We start from the raw sequence: 12,471 nt of genomic DNA on the forward strand, positions 1-12,471 counted from the left end.
GTTGGTTGGATTAATGCAGAGTCTCCATTACCATTAGTGGGGCAGAGCACATGGTAGCTCTCAGAGCAACTCTAATTCCATCCAGAGTAAGTCAATGTTACACTCGTATGCTATCCACTCCCTTGGGGCAGCTTGTTAATTTTGTTTTGTAGCATGAAAACAACCAAATTGCCTAACGCAAAAAGATGGCCATCAACACACTGTAAATACTGGCCTAAGCACAGCTGAAATTTAAGGCAGCATAGAAAAGCAAATATTCAAGACACCACATGTAAATCTGGACTTTTCTGAGAAATGACAGAGATTAGAGACTGAAGCTGAAGAAGAAAGTCATTTGATTCACCTGAAACACCTTGGTTCTCCTTGCTCTTGTTCTTGTTTTAGCCTTGCTGAAGTCAATGTTGCATTGTAACAACCAGAGCTTGAGGGTGAGTCAGGCTCTGCTTTGTTCAACATAAAAGGATTAAGCAGAGAGCATTTGGACAAGCTGAAGTGGGACACCAGAAGTTGAGAAGATGAACAGCAGATTCAGCCCAGAGTGAGTCAAGTTCCTTCATAATTTTGCTGTCTCAAGACAGTAAGGGGTTCAGGCAGATGGGAGCCTTCATTTTCTTCCTTTCCTTTTGGGGTTAACTGCTAAATTAGTAAATCTGTATTTGACCATTGTTTCCCCTCCTGGTGCTGAAGGGCTTTTAGGGGTTTTAGGGTGTTGGGGATTTTTAATATTATTTTTGTTGTTGTTGTTTTTGGGTGCTTTTCTTTTTTAACATTTGTGCACAAACAAGCTAACCACTAAAACAAACTCCAGCACAGCATGCTCGGAAGTGGCTTGAAAATGCTGAAGATCAAAGGGAGATGCTGCCCAGTGTTTGATAAACACTTGTTTTTAATTCAAGGTTAAAGAAACAGCGAAAGCAAGGATGTACAGAATGGCCCCCATTGAGGATACATCTGGGAGGTGAAGGGAGAGTCATTTCTCCCTAGAACCCCATAAAACTATGCGCATATGCTTCTCCCTATTGTTAATCCCCTTTGCTGATGGGATGTGGAGGAGATTTTATACAGTGGTGCAAAATGGAAATCTATTGCAGGAGGAAAGAGTGCTGCAATCCCAGAGGGACTCTTATGTTCAAAACAAAATACAACAATGGAGTTAATTAGCATTGCATGGTTCACAAAATCCCCTCGAGGGGATCTTTCTCTGTTCTAAATCATCACTTCTATGTGAGATGGAAAAGCTCCCACTGAGCAGGCCCCTTCCACAAACTTTTAATAGATATTACCACGGTTTTTCATCATTTGCCATTGGCTTTGAGAAAGGTAACAGCTGAGCCAGGGCTATTCAGCTGCATTAACCAGCTGCATGTTAATACAGAAATACTCTCCTGCTCCTCCCTTCTGCAGCCACCCCCCACCCCCACCCTGCAACAAATTAACGCTTTCCTGTCACACTTTCTCCTGCCACTGTGACAAAAGATACACAGGCATAACCACCATCAGTAGTTTTTCATGCCAACAGCGTTTAGCAAAGCTGGAAGATTAAGCAAGAGAGGACCTCAGTATGGTTATTTAAATGGAACTTGTGTATAGATGAAGATACCCAAATAATTTCAAGGACCAAAACCGTTCTCACCCAATTGAAGGGATAGCCCCTACTCCAAAGGCCTTACCACTTGAGAACGCCAGGAAGGAGGGCAAGAGGCCACGAGGAAGCAGCTTGCCCAAGAAACCCTACAGAAGTCAAACCCATGTCTCCTGACTCCCCCTCACCTGCTATTACTCTCAGAGCCTGCTGGCACCAGAGTCTCAGCAAGCCCAGCTAGACTCTCTAAAATACCCTGGACCCACACAATGCAATTTCCAGTGCATGCTAACTGAGGAGACAATCTGTGCTCTGCTCACTAATAGCACAGAGTGAGTGAGGATTATCACTTCTCTGCTAGTTTGATTGGCCCCCAGTCGCCCTCCCGCTCTCTTCTATTTCATGCCAAAACTGATCAGTACCTGCTCATCCTCCACCAATTTGCAATCATGTTGGCCAGATGGCCAAGTCTCTGTTTAAGTGTGGGTTTGCTGTGAAATTCAATTCTCTCCTAACTACAAACTACTGGAATCAGCAGCAATGCTCTGCTGTGAATATGTCTGTGCTGCAGCACTGGCCCATGCCTGATGCACCTTCCTGGTGCTCATCCTGGATCTCCTTGTCTCCTGAGGAAGGTAAAGAATCGGGAAGCCCTGAAGAAATATTGCAATATGGCAATCGTTGCAGAAAGCCGCAGCTTCTGAGTTTGAGTAGGAACATATCAGGACACCTGGCAGCCCTCAGTTTTGAGGGGAAGGTGCTTTGTAAGGGAATAAGTCAGACTCTGGCGGTGTTTGTGCTACCTGCTAATTTCTGATGAGCAAGGGAGGATTTTGTCACGGGTCACCCGTGCTAAACTAAGCTTTATTATGTTGGCCCCATGTCAGTCAAGACTGGTGAAGACCCTGGGGCTGACAGCGTCTCTGATAAGGAAGAGATCTTGCTGGTTAGCAGACCTAACTGTAGACTGCTCATACGCCAGGCAGGAGCTAGGGGGTAGACCTCTTCCTCTTTCCATTTCAACACTGGATGTTTTTAACTGCTCTCTAACTTAGCTTAATATATGGCTTAATATTCTCCCTTCATCAGGGCAGGATCCCAGGGAGCCAGGCCTCAACTTCCCATGGTTCCTAGGCCTCAAGAGCAGCTCTGCTTGGAAGCAAGGACCCCTTTACAGCCCAAAATGGAAAGAGGTACTGAGAAGGCAGGCTGCTCGTTAGCACGGGCATGCAGGCTGCCAGTCCAGGGCAAGCGACTTCAGTAGGAAGTAACTGTCCTTCTCTAAATTTTATTAGCATTTGAATTCAAGCGGTGGTGAAGGGAAGTGATCAATTCTAAAATAAGCTATACTCTAACACAAACCATCTTCCTCTAGCTGTGGCTAAACTATCACCCACTGACAGCCCTCTCCCCTCCCCCCTTTCCTGAGTCTCACCTGGCACACCACAGTGGCACACCACTGTCTTCCCCTTTCACACGTGAAAACTGGCAGCCAACCTACGGCAAGAGGAAATGGTTAAGCACATCACTGCTCTGAGAGTTTTTGAGCCCAGCCACTCCTGCCTTCACCTGCTTTTCTTATTTCCTTCCTTTTGCCCATTATGATAATCCTCTACTTCTCTCATTGCACTCAGTGGCAACTTTAAACTTCATATTTTTGTCAATCGCATCCTTACTGCCCTTGGCACACCTGATTGGAAAGTACCACCATCTAGTGGTGACATAGTTCGTGAATGCTGGGTGCCATTTACGTTTGTTGGTCTCCCACTGCGGCCAATATACCGTTCTGAGATAACAACCTTGTAGCACTTGTAGCATAGAACTGATGACATAATTCTTCATGACTTTGTGGACATACTCATAACTCTTTATAGCATGTCCACGAGCATTTTATCACAGTACATGAGGAGATGTTTCACAGTACTCTATCTATGCATTCTCTGGCCCAGCGCCTAGTCATTTGAACAGTAAACTCTTTTTAGGACTCATGTGAATGTGCATAGAGATAGCAACGCAAGAGACAGAGGATATAATCAACCACTAAAGTTCCTCGCAATCATTGCAAAATGCCAGCAGACTTTGTTCATCTCTATAGAGAATATAAGTGGAATTTAAGCACAAACAGGTCTCTGTTCTTGCTCTAACAGCCTTACTCTCAGATGTTAGGAGCAGAGGCAGTTTCCTCGATTTCTGTGTGTGCCCTTTCTTTCTTAAGTCTTCTTTGGGAATTTGCTGTGGAACAGCTGCTGATGCACAGTTTGCCCTAGTGTAGACCAGCAAAGCCACGTGTGATCTGTGTTGTAGAAACTAGGCTAAGTTTCAAGGAGGGATATGTAAAAATGGCTAAAATCTTAGGGAACGGGCTGCATAGAGAAGACTTTGTGTTCCATGGTAGGGTGTAACTGTAATGTGCTGCAGCTATTCTACAATAAATCTGTATGCAGATGCCCCTGTGCCATGATTGCGATGCATTTTCCCAGTTCACTGTAATCCAAATCCAGAATGTCCATACGAGGAGTTATTTTACAGCTATTCTTCCTGCTGACTCAATTTTCCTGGCAGGAGGTCTGGAGAAACCTGCAGCCCTGAAGTGACTACCTTCACTTCTGGAGTTGCTGCATTATAGAATAAGACTGAGATGAATAGCAAAAAGAAACGTGAATGTAAAGGCCTGTAGTAAGAGCTGCTAGGAAGCTGCATAAGGCTTTTTTTATGAAATGGACCAAGATACTGAAAGATTCAGGTGCCTAAACACCTTAAATCATTTCCAGAGGAAAGTTAAGCCCTATTGTTTGAAATTCTTAAAACTGTCAGCACACTGGGAAATTCCCTGTTGAAAACAGGCCTGCATTGACTAGTCTTCCAGTGGTCTTTCCCATCCTCAGCGTCTATGATTTATGTGCTTATAAATTCCTTTGTGTTTTATACCCACCTGGAAAACTTGCCTAGGGCTGGTATCCAGAACACCATTGTCGAGTTGAGTTACGTTGTTCTTTCTTGCTTCCTGTTGTCTCTTCTTTGCCCGAAATTTGATCCAAGAGCAGATATGGGCCAGATGGAGCACTTCCACGTCAGATCGGACAGCCACTTTTTCATGTAGTGACATCCACTTCCTACTCCTTCTAGTTTGGCTCTGCCATGTGACAGTTGAGAATTGAAATGCCCTGTCATGGACCACTGATATCAGTCTCTTACTTCCCTAGGCCCTGGACCAAATTCTTGGCTTCAATTTTCATCCATTTTATTTACGGTAATTGTATTGAGACAAACAAAATTAGCCTGTGGCAAAACTGGTCTAAATTCAGAATCAGTCCCATATCAGTAGAGCTGCTTTGGATTATTTACTTCACCTCATTTCTTAGAAGGCACTTTTATTTCAAAATAGCCTTTAAGCGAACTGTCTGTTAATGCAACTCTGTTTCACGTAAATGTGCCCAAAGCTCTTCTTTGCCATGTATATAGCAGTATATTTGCATATCAGAAGATTTCACATAGCTTCTCAAGTTACTGTACATGCCTAACTACTTCCAATTGCCACAATAACATTTTGGAAAAAAGCTTTTACAAATGCTTCGCCAGGCAAATCAGATTTTTCACAGAAGCAGAACAACAATTCCTTTCTCTTAGAAAGATGCTTTCAATGAGAGTAGAATCAGTGCAGTACTTAGTTACAATACTGGCGTGTCAGATGTTTATTGAGTCAGCAAAGGAGATATAAAAAGAACTGGCAGGGCTCTGCAAATCACTTTGATTTTTTTGTAGTGACTCTACTACAGTAAGCAGTAAATAATGTAAATAGCAAAGGTGTTCTCATTCACAGAGAAATGAAATGGGAAGTCAAATTCCTTTTTTTCCTTGCGATAAGAAATCTTTTGAAACCCTCTGATGCCATTTCTTATTCCATCAGTATTGCATTAACTTGATATGTTGCTGTTAAACAGCCACGCTTAAATACATCAAATGGATTAATGCTGGCATTTTATCAGGTATAGCTTCTGTTTCTGTAAGACACCTCTAGACACACAGAAGCTGCTTAAAAGGAGAAAGGAAGTTTCTTTTCTTCACTGATTTGGGGGACTATGTGTTACTGTCTGATTCTTCTTGAACACCCTGATTAGTCCCAGACTGGTCATGGCTATGTCAGGGCAGATAAGGTAGGCGGGCTTTGAAAATCACTCTGATATGAGTTAGTGCATCTTTGTGGTTCTCTCAGCCCTACTGGAAAGCAACCAGAGGCAAGAGTGAAAACTCTTCCCTGTCCCAGAGACTCATCGAAGCTAGTTGCAGTACTGCCAGGCGTAACGCAGCCATAGTGGAGGTATGAACGCAGTGAGCAGTCTTGTGCTGTCTTTGCTTATCCAGTATCGCCGTATGTAAATCCACAGGCCTAAGGAAAAGAAAGGAAAGAAGCAGCTCACAAGGGTGAGTAGTTTCCTTACTGATAAAGGAAAGCACTAAAGGCAGTGAGTCACTGGGCACCGTCTACAGAGCAGTAAATAAATGCTGTGGAGTCATTTATTACTTATCTTTTTTAGTTTCAAAAGTAAGAGTGAAAACTCTTCCCTGCCCCAGTCGCACTCCTGTTTCTTTCCCCCGGAAGCATTCACACCTCGTCTCTCCCTGTCCAGCTGCCTCCCAGACAGGCAGTCTCCCCTCCCCTTCCTACCATTCTGGGGCTTGCACGATTGCTGGCTTAAACATATGACTCTGCACAAATAACCTTCAGCTCGTGGGCCATGGCCTGCCTCCCCCTGCTCTCGAGGAACGTCACGAAGTCCCTGCCAGCGCTGGCATGAAGCCTGGCTCCGACTGTGTCATCTTGCTCTTGTGTCACTCGTGGCTGGGGGCATGGTGCAGTCGGGGAGTTTCTGGTGAAACAGGAAAGGTTTTTCGGAAAGGAAAACTGAACCAAACAAAAGGAGATCCTTCCTCCACTCGCAGGGTTTTCAGTGCTCTGCATTCTTGAGCAGGACAGTTAGCAGTTTCCTCCCCTTTCAGCTGCTGCTGACACACGGCTGGTTGGTTTCCAGCCTCCTCTGTGCACATTGTTCAGCCAGTGTTTGTCTTAGCAGAGTGCAAAGCCAGCCGCACCTTGCAATTAATAAATATGTGTCAACACTATATGCAAGGCTGATTATTATCATTACCTCAGAATTAGAGGGCTAGCACAGTCATTGAGCTGCCTGGAGGCCTGATCCTGCCAGGTGCTAAGTACTCTTCATTTCTATTGGCAGCAATTAGAGGGAAGGCCAGGAGGGAATTACAAGATTGAGCCATTTGAGGGGTGATTTTTTTTATTTAATCTCAAATTCTAAAAGAGATTATTCCTATCAAGAGAGAGAAGCAAAGCAAAATTAATAGCTAAGGGCCATTCCCTGAACTAATATAAAATAATGCAGCTCATTTAACAGTAATGGATCACTTCTGATTTACATCAGCTGAGAATCTGGTCCTAGGTTGATAAACGTGAAACGGATATTATAACAGGAAATTAATAACAGTGAAAGCTAACCTAAAAGCTGAACATGTACGCAGGGATTCCTCTGTAGGTTACAATGCAGCTGTGCTGGGCTTGAGTTGAATTTCTAATCCATCTTGACACTGGTGGGTCAGAGAACTCACTACGTTATGCTTGGAGCTGTGGTCCTCCTGAAACTAGGGTCACACAAACATATCTGGAGTCAAGATTTGAATCCCTGAGCCTGATTATGATTTGCACTAAGGCTTTTTTTCACTTGAAATGTTGCAACATTTCCCTAACACCCTGTGCTCTGCTAGAAAAGTAAAGAAACCTTGGGGCTAGATCTTCAAAGGTGGCTAGGTTCCTGAAAATGCAGAGAGGGCATATTTTAAAAATATCTTTTCAGGTTAAGTCCTCAGCTCTCCTTGATTTCAACAAGAGTTAGGCATTGCTGCTGCACTGATACTTAGTAGGATTTGCAAAAAATGCCTAGCTGGTCTTTCAGTACCACATAACTTTAGAAATCCTGCCTCTTGGGCCAAAACAGAATTGGGCCTTGTGGCAGGATTCAACTGGATCCTAAGACATAGACAGCTCTTGTTAAAGTTGCTGCGTGAGGAGGGTAGAGAATTGAGCTAGGAAGGTCCTTGACATAGAGTTGTAGCCTGAATGGTGTTTCCACAAGAGTGTGGGAAAAGGTGCTCACTGCCAGTTAATCTTTTCCATCTCTGATGATCTGAACTCTTCTTAGCACCACTTAGGTGCTAAGAAGAGCAATGGGTGCTGGGGAGTAGACTTGGATAGAGCACAATCCAAGAAATCTTCAAGGAGTTCTGAAACAGCTGCCTTGGAGGAGGCCAGCTGCTGAAACTCAGTACTGTCCTAGGCCTGGGGACTACTAACTGAATAAAATAAAATGGAGATTCCTCCAATAACCATCACTTACAGAGCAGTTGTTGCCCCAGCCCTCTGTGTCTCTTTCTAGTCTTACTGAAGACACTGCTATAAGACCAAGGCCCATTGCTCAGAGATAAAACACCAACCCGCGTAAACCATGTCCCTTAGTGAATGCGAAAGTGAAGCACGTTCACGCTCAGCAGGCAGTACTGAAGGGTTATACCGTGGTTAGAAAGGACCCTGAGCCTAAAGCTGAACTGCAATCCAAAGCTGGAGGCAGCTTCTCTGAGGTCATGGTCAAGAGCAGTAAAAGTGGATCCCAACTAGAACCAAACATGCTCTGGCTTAACTGAGGACTCTCTCGTCATGGTAACGCTGCAGTCCTTATTCAAATGATTTCTACAGTCCAGACCTGTCTGAGGAGCCTAGAGAAGCACCAGATCTCTCTGTCAGCTGTAAGTTTGACTTCCTTGCTTACATGTAGCTCTCCAGTTTGTCTAACATCATTGCTTTGGAGGAGTCAAATCACAAGTGTGACTCACCATGGCTAAATAATACTATCATCCAGGGCCTCCATGTTTATCATCTTCCTTGATTACTGTGGAAATCAGTTCTTGTACTTAGAAATTGCTAATTTGCCTCCTCACAAACTTACACTTATATATTAACCTCACTGATCACGTGTGTGTATATACCAAGATATGGCTTTTCCTAGCTAACCTTAACAGTCAAAACTGCAATCATGGTCCAGGGCTACTTGAAGACATGGACCCACAGGTCCCAGACCCTACACCACTCTGAAAAGATTCCTGAAGTCTGTCAGCCAATCCACAGGGCACGAAATACTCTGAATAATGTATAATTTCCCTTTCATAATTTCCCTTTATCAAAACCCACATCCTCTGTGAAAGGCATACCAGACTTTTTCATATTTTTATAACACCTGTTTGCATTTCCAGACACACAGCAGCCCAAGCACAAACCATGTACGTATTGCCTCTGTTAGACCTCCTGAGCAAGGTAGCAGATAGGCAACTTCCTAAACTCGCTCAGTGCTCTGCACATGTGTGGTTGCCTGCTCATGCCCACCATCTGCTCAGGGTGGCAGAGTGAGCCCTGGACTGGAGACTGCCACAGTTCATCGCATGGCACTGGTTAGTCACCATCGTCTATGTTTTCATAGCAGCAGGCTGCCTGTGAACGGCTGAAAAAAACGGCCTATTTTCCTTTAAAACACCTCCCTAAAAGGTCTCTTTTTCTGATACTCTCCCAAAAAAATACCACAGCCCAAATTTATTTACAGTTTAGCTGCTACAGCCCCTCACAGCCTCTCTCTGATACCTTTATTGTTCTTTTAAATGTCTTAAGCCAAAAGGCGCCTCTTTCTTCTTTTTTTTCCTTTTGTTTTCTGTTCATAATTTACTTAGCAGAGTTGTACTCTGTAGCAGAAAGGGATTGGTGCATGATCTCTGTAGTAATGCAAATAACATTATAATTTTTTAATAAAATGAGGGAGCTGCTCTTTCATTCTGTGGTAAGGCAGTGAGAGAAGCCACAGCTATCAGTTCCTCGGTGCCACTGTGATAAGTTGCTTGTGACTGCAGTTAGCTGATTTTTTTAACCTCTGCCCTTTAACAAGAATAAATATTTTCCAAAAATGTGTTGGCGTAGCCAAAAATTCTCCACAGTGCCTTCTTGCTTCTGGAAAACCTGGATTTCACTGAGTAATCAGGAACCTTAAAAAAACAGGGGCAGGAGGGACTATCCTGCAGACAATTCAGAAGGCAGATGCATGCCTCCATCCCAGCATTGCTCTTCAGGACTTTCCCCTCTCCCTTTGCCTGCCTTTGGAAGGCCTATTCTGCACTAGGTCGCAAAGCCACTGGCTTTAAGACCTTGTTTGTGCATTATGACTTTAGGAGCTCATTAAACGAGCAGATTAAAGCCCACATCCTCAAAGGTATTTAGGCACCTAAGTCTGCTTAAGCCTTTTCGATCCCAGTGGGGTTCAGCACCTACATATTTTTAAGGCGCTGCACTTAGTGTCCCATTTGGAGGAAGAGGAAAGGAGGGCAAGGAGCAGGAGGCATTTTTCTGCACAATGATGTGCCTGAAAAGACTGAATACTGGGAATGAAGGATGTCAGGTCCTCGGTTACAAATCCGAAGATTATGGAAATAATAATAAATGGTGGAGAGAAATTTTGTGTGTTTAAAAGAACCTGCATTTTCCTTCCAGCTATTCAAAATATTGGGGAAAACCACACGCTTTCCAACACTCAGATGCCTTTTTATTTTTTGTCTCTCTCTTTTCCTCACTGCTGATCTGTCACTGGCCATCATCCCCTTCACGCAAGGACTGTGCTCTGCTCCATGTCTGGAAAGTCTTTGGGAGAGTCTGGGCAATAAGAACATGCCTTTCAAAGCAGGCCATGCACTACTAAGGATTTACATTGCCCAGAAGTCCGACACAGTAGAAAGAGCACAGTGTATTGACTTTTTGGTATTTTTTATTTTTGGCCTTGTGTGCTTGCAAGCTGGCCTCAGCTCCTTTTCCTAAGGATTTCTCTGGAATAGTCCAGCTTCAGTGTGACAAGTTCTGATGAATATCTTAATTGCAGTGGGAATGTCATAGCTATGCCTGGGCATGAGTCTTACCCTAGAGTTAATTTCTTCATGGCTGAACCAGGCTACTTCCTGGATACGATCGTATGTTAGAAAAACGCTTCTCCTGTCAGGAAGGCAGAGGCAAATTTGCTGAGCAGCAGGTGGTGGTGGTTGTCCCAGGGACCCCTTCACTGTAGTTCAAAGGGCTGATGGTCTTGTCTGTGTTCAAGGACGTAGCACCATGTGGGGCTCTGAGAACTCCTTTCACCTGTATGTTTGAGGCATGTACAGCTACACAGCCTCAACATGCAACCAGTCTGATAAAACTCAGCAGTTCAGAGGGTGCATATTATATGTGTCGGGCAGACATAAATGCATGCTTGTACTTATCTTTCATGAAAACAAATGAACAAAAACATCTACTGCTGCAACCTCTGAGTGTGTGTGAAGGCAACTTTGGTAGGTAATAAAAACAGCTCCCAATTCCCTGTAGTCTCCCTACTCCCTCTGCTAGGTGCTGTCCGACTGAAAACAGCCTCCTCTTTCCCTATGAGAAGGATAGGTGGTGCTCACCAAGCGCATCGAAGAGGAGCTGTAGGAAGCACTGACTGAGATGTGAGCAACAAAGGTCTGCTTCCGAGGCATTGCCGTTCGGGGTGCCGGTGGGCCATCTGCCTGCCAACCCCACGGCAGGAGCCACGTTCCCAAGACCTCGGGAGACACTGGGAGAATTTTCTCCTCAGTTATTTTCAGGTGGCATCTGTGTCTCTCACCAGCCATCGATGCCACAAGGCATGGTGCCAAAAAATCAGCAGCTTGGCAGCTTCTCTACACGGACTCAAGAAATATATTCTGGATTATCTGTACCATCTGCCTCTCACAGGTGTTCATCTGGAAGGAGGCGGGGAGGTGAAGGGCACCTGAGGGCACCAGAATTGAACGGGAAGTATTTTATAGGGCATCACACTTTGTAGCAGCTGGTGAGGCTGGAGAGGAGAGAGAAAGAACAAGTACTGACCCCTAGTCTGGAAAGATTAAGTGTACTCCACCATTCACTGAAACTGAGCAAATCTCTGAGTACTTATCCTCTGGTTTACTGGGAGGATTCTGGATAGGGGAGGTTCAAGGTAAGGATCCACAGGATTATACATGGGGGGGAGCAATTTTCAGGGTAAGTTTGAAGAGAAACTATGTAGTGCATGCCTTATTTGTATGCAAGTGGAAGTTTGGAGTAAGCATCTGCGGGCCATGGGCTTTGTATTACGTAAGCTATGGCAAAATGCTGTTATCTCTCAGCAGGCACCACAAAGATCTCATCCTTCTTTACTTATTCATATTTAATCATTACTATTTTCCTGAAAGTGGAACCACAACGGTTCTCACAGAACTACAAAGCCACATTTATAAACGAAGATCTTATTTGTGAGGAGATGAAACAGTGATGGCAGTGAATGGTTTGCTCTCCCCCGTGCTGCAGAAATGCTGTTTCCTGCCCCTCCCATGAAAAGAATTTGCTGCGGCAGTCCCGGAGCTGGCTGCACACCTACGGAAACCACAGGCCGTGACAGTGTGCAAGCCCGCGCCAGCAACCCCACCACCCACCACTGGTCTCACCTTTAGGGACAGCTGTTGGCCAGGAGAAGCTAGAGCTATTATACTTGCTGGGCTCCCCTTACCCCCAGTGAAGCAAGGTGATGGGCATGCTTTACATGGTTTATTAGCTGTCCCTAGAAAGTGATTTGTCTCTGTGCCCGAGCAGGAAATCCAAGGCAGGAAGGTATTTCTGCTGTTTTGAGGCAACCTTGGCCCAACACTAGGCAGGTCCAGGCCACATCTTGCCTGGTAGGTGCTCCTGTTATAACCATGCCTGTGGGTCTGGGAGCATGAAGCTCAGCATGAAGTTGCTGAGGAATGCCACCATCACT

Source organism: Struthio camelus, chromosome 2, assembly GCF_040807025.1.
Source record: "Struthio camelus isolate bStrCam1 chromosome 2, bStrCam1.hap1, whole genome shotgun sequence".
NCBI classification, from domain to species: Eukaryota; Metazoa; Chordata; class Aves; order Struthioniformes; family Struthionidae; genus Struthio; species Struthio camelus.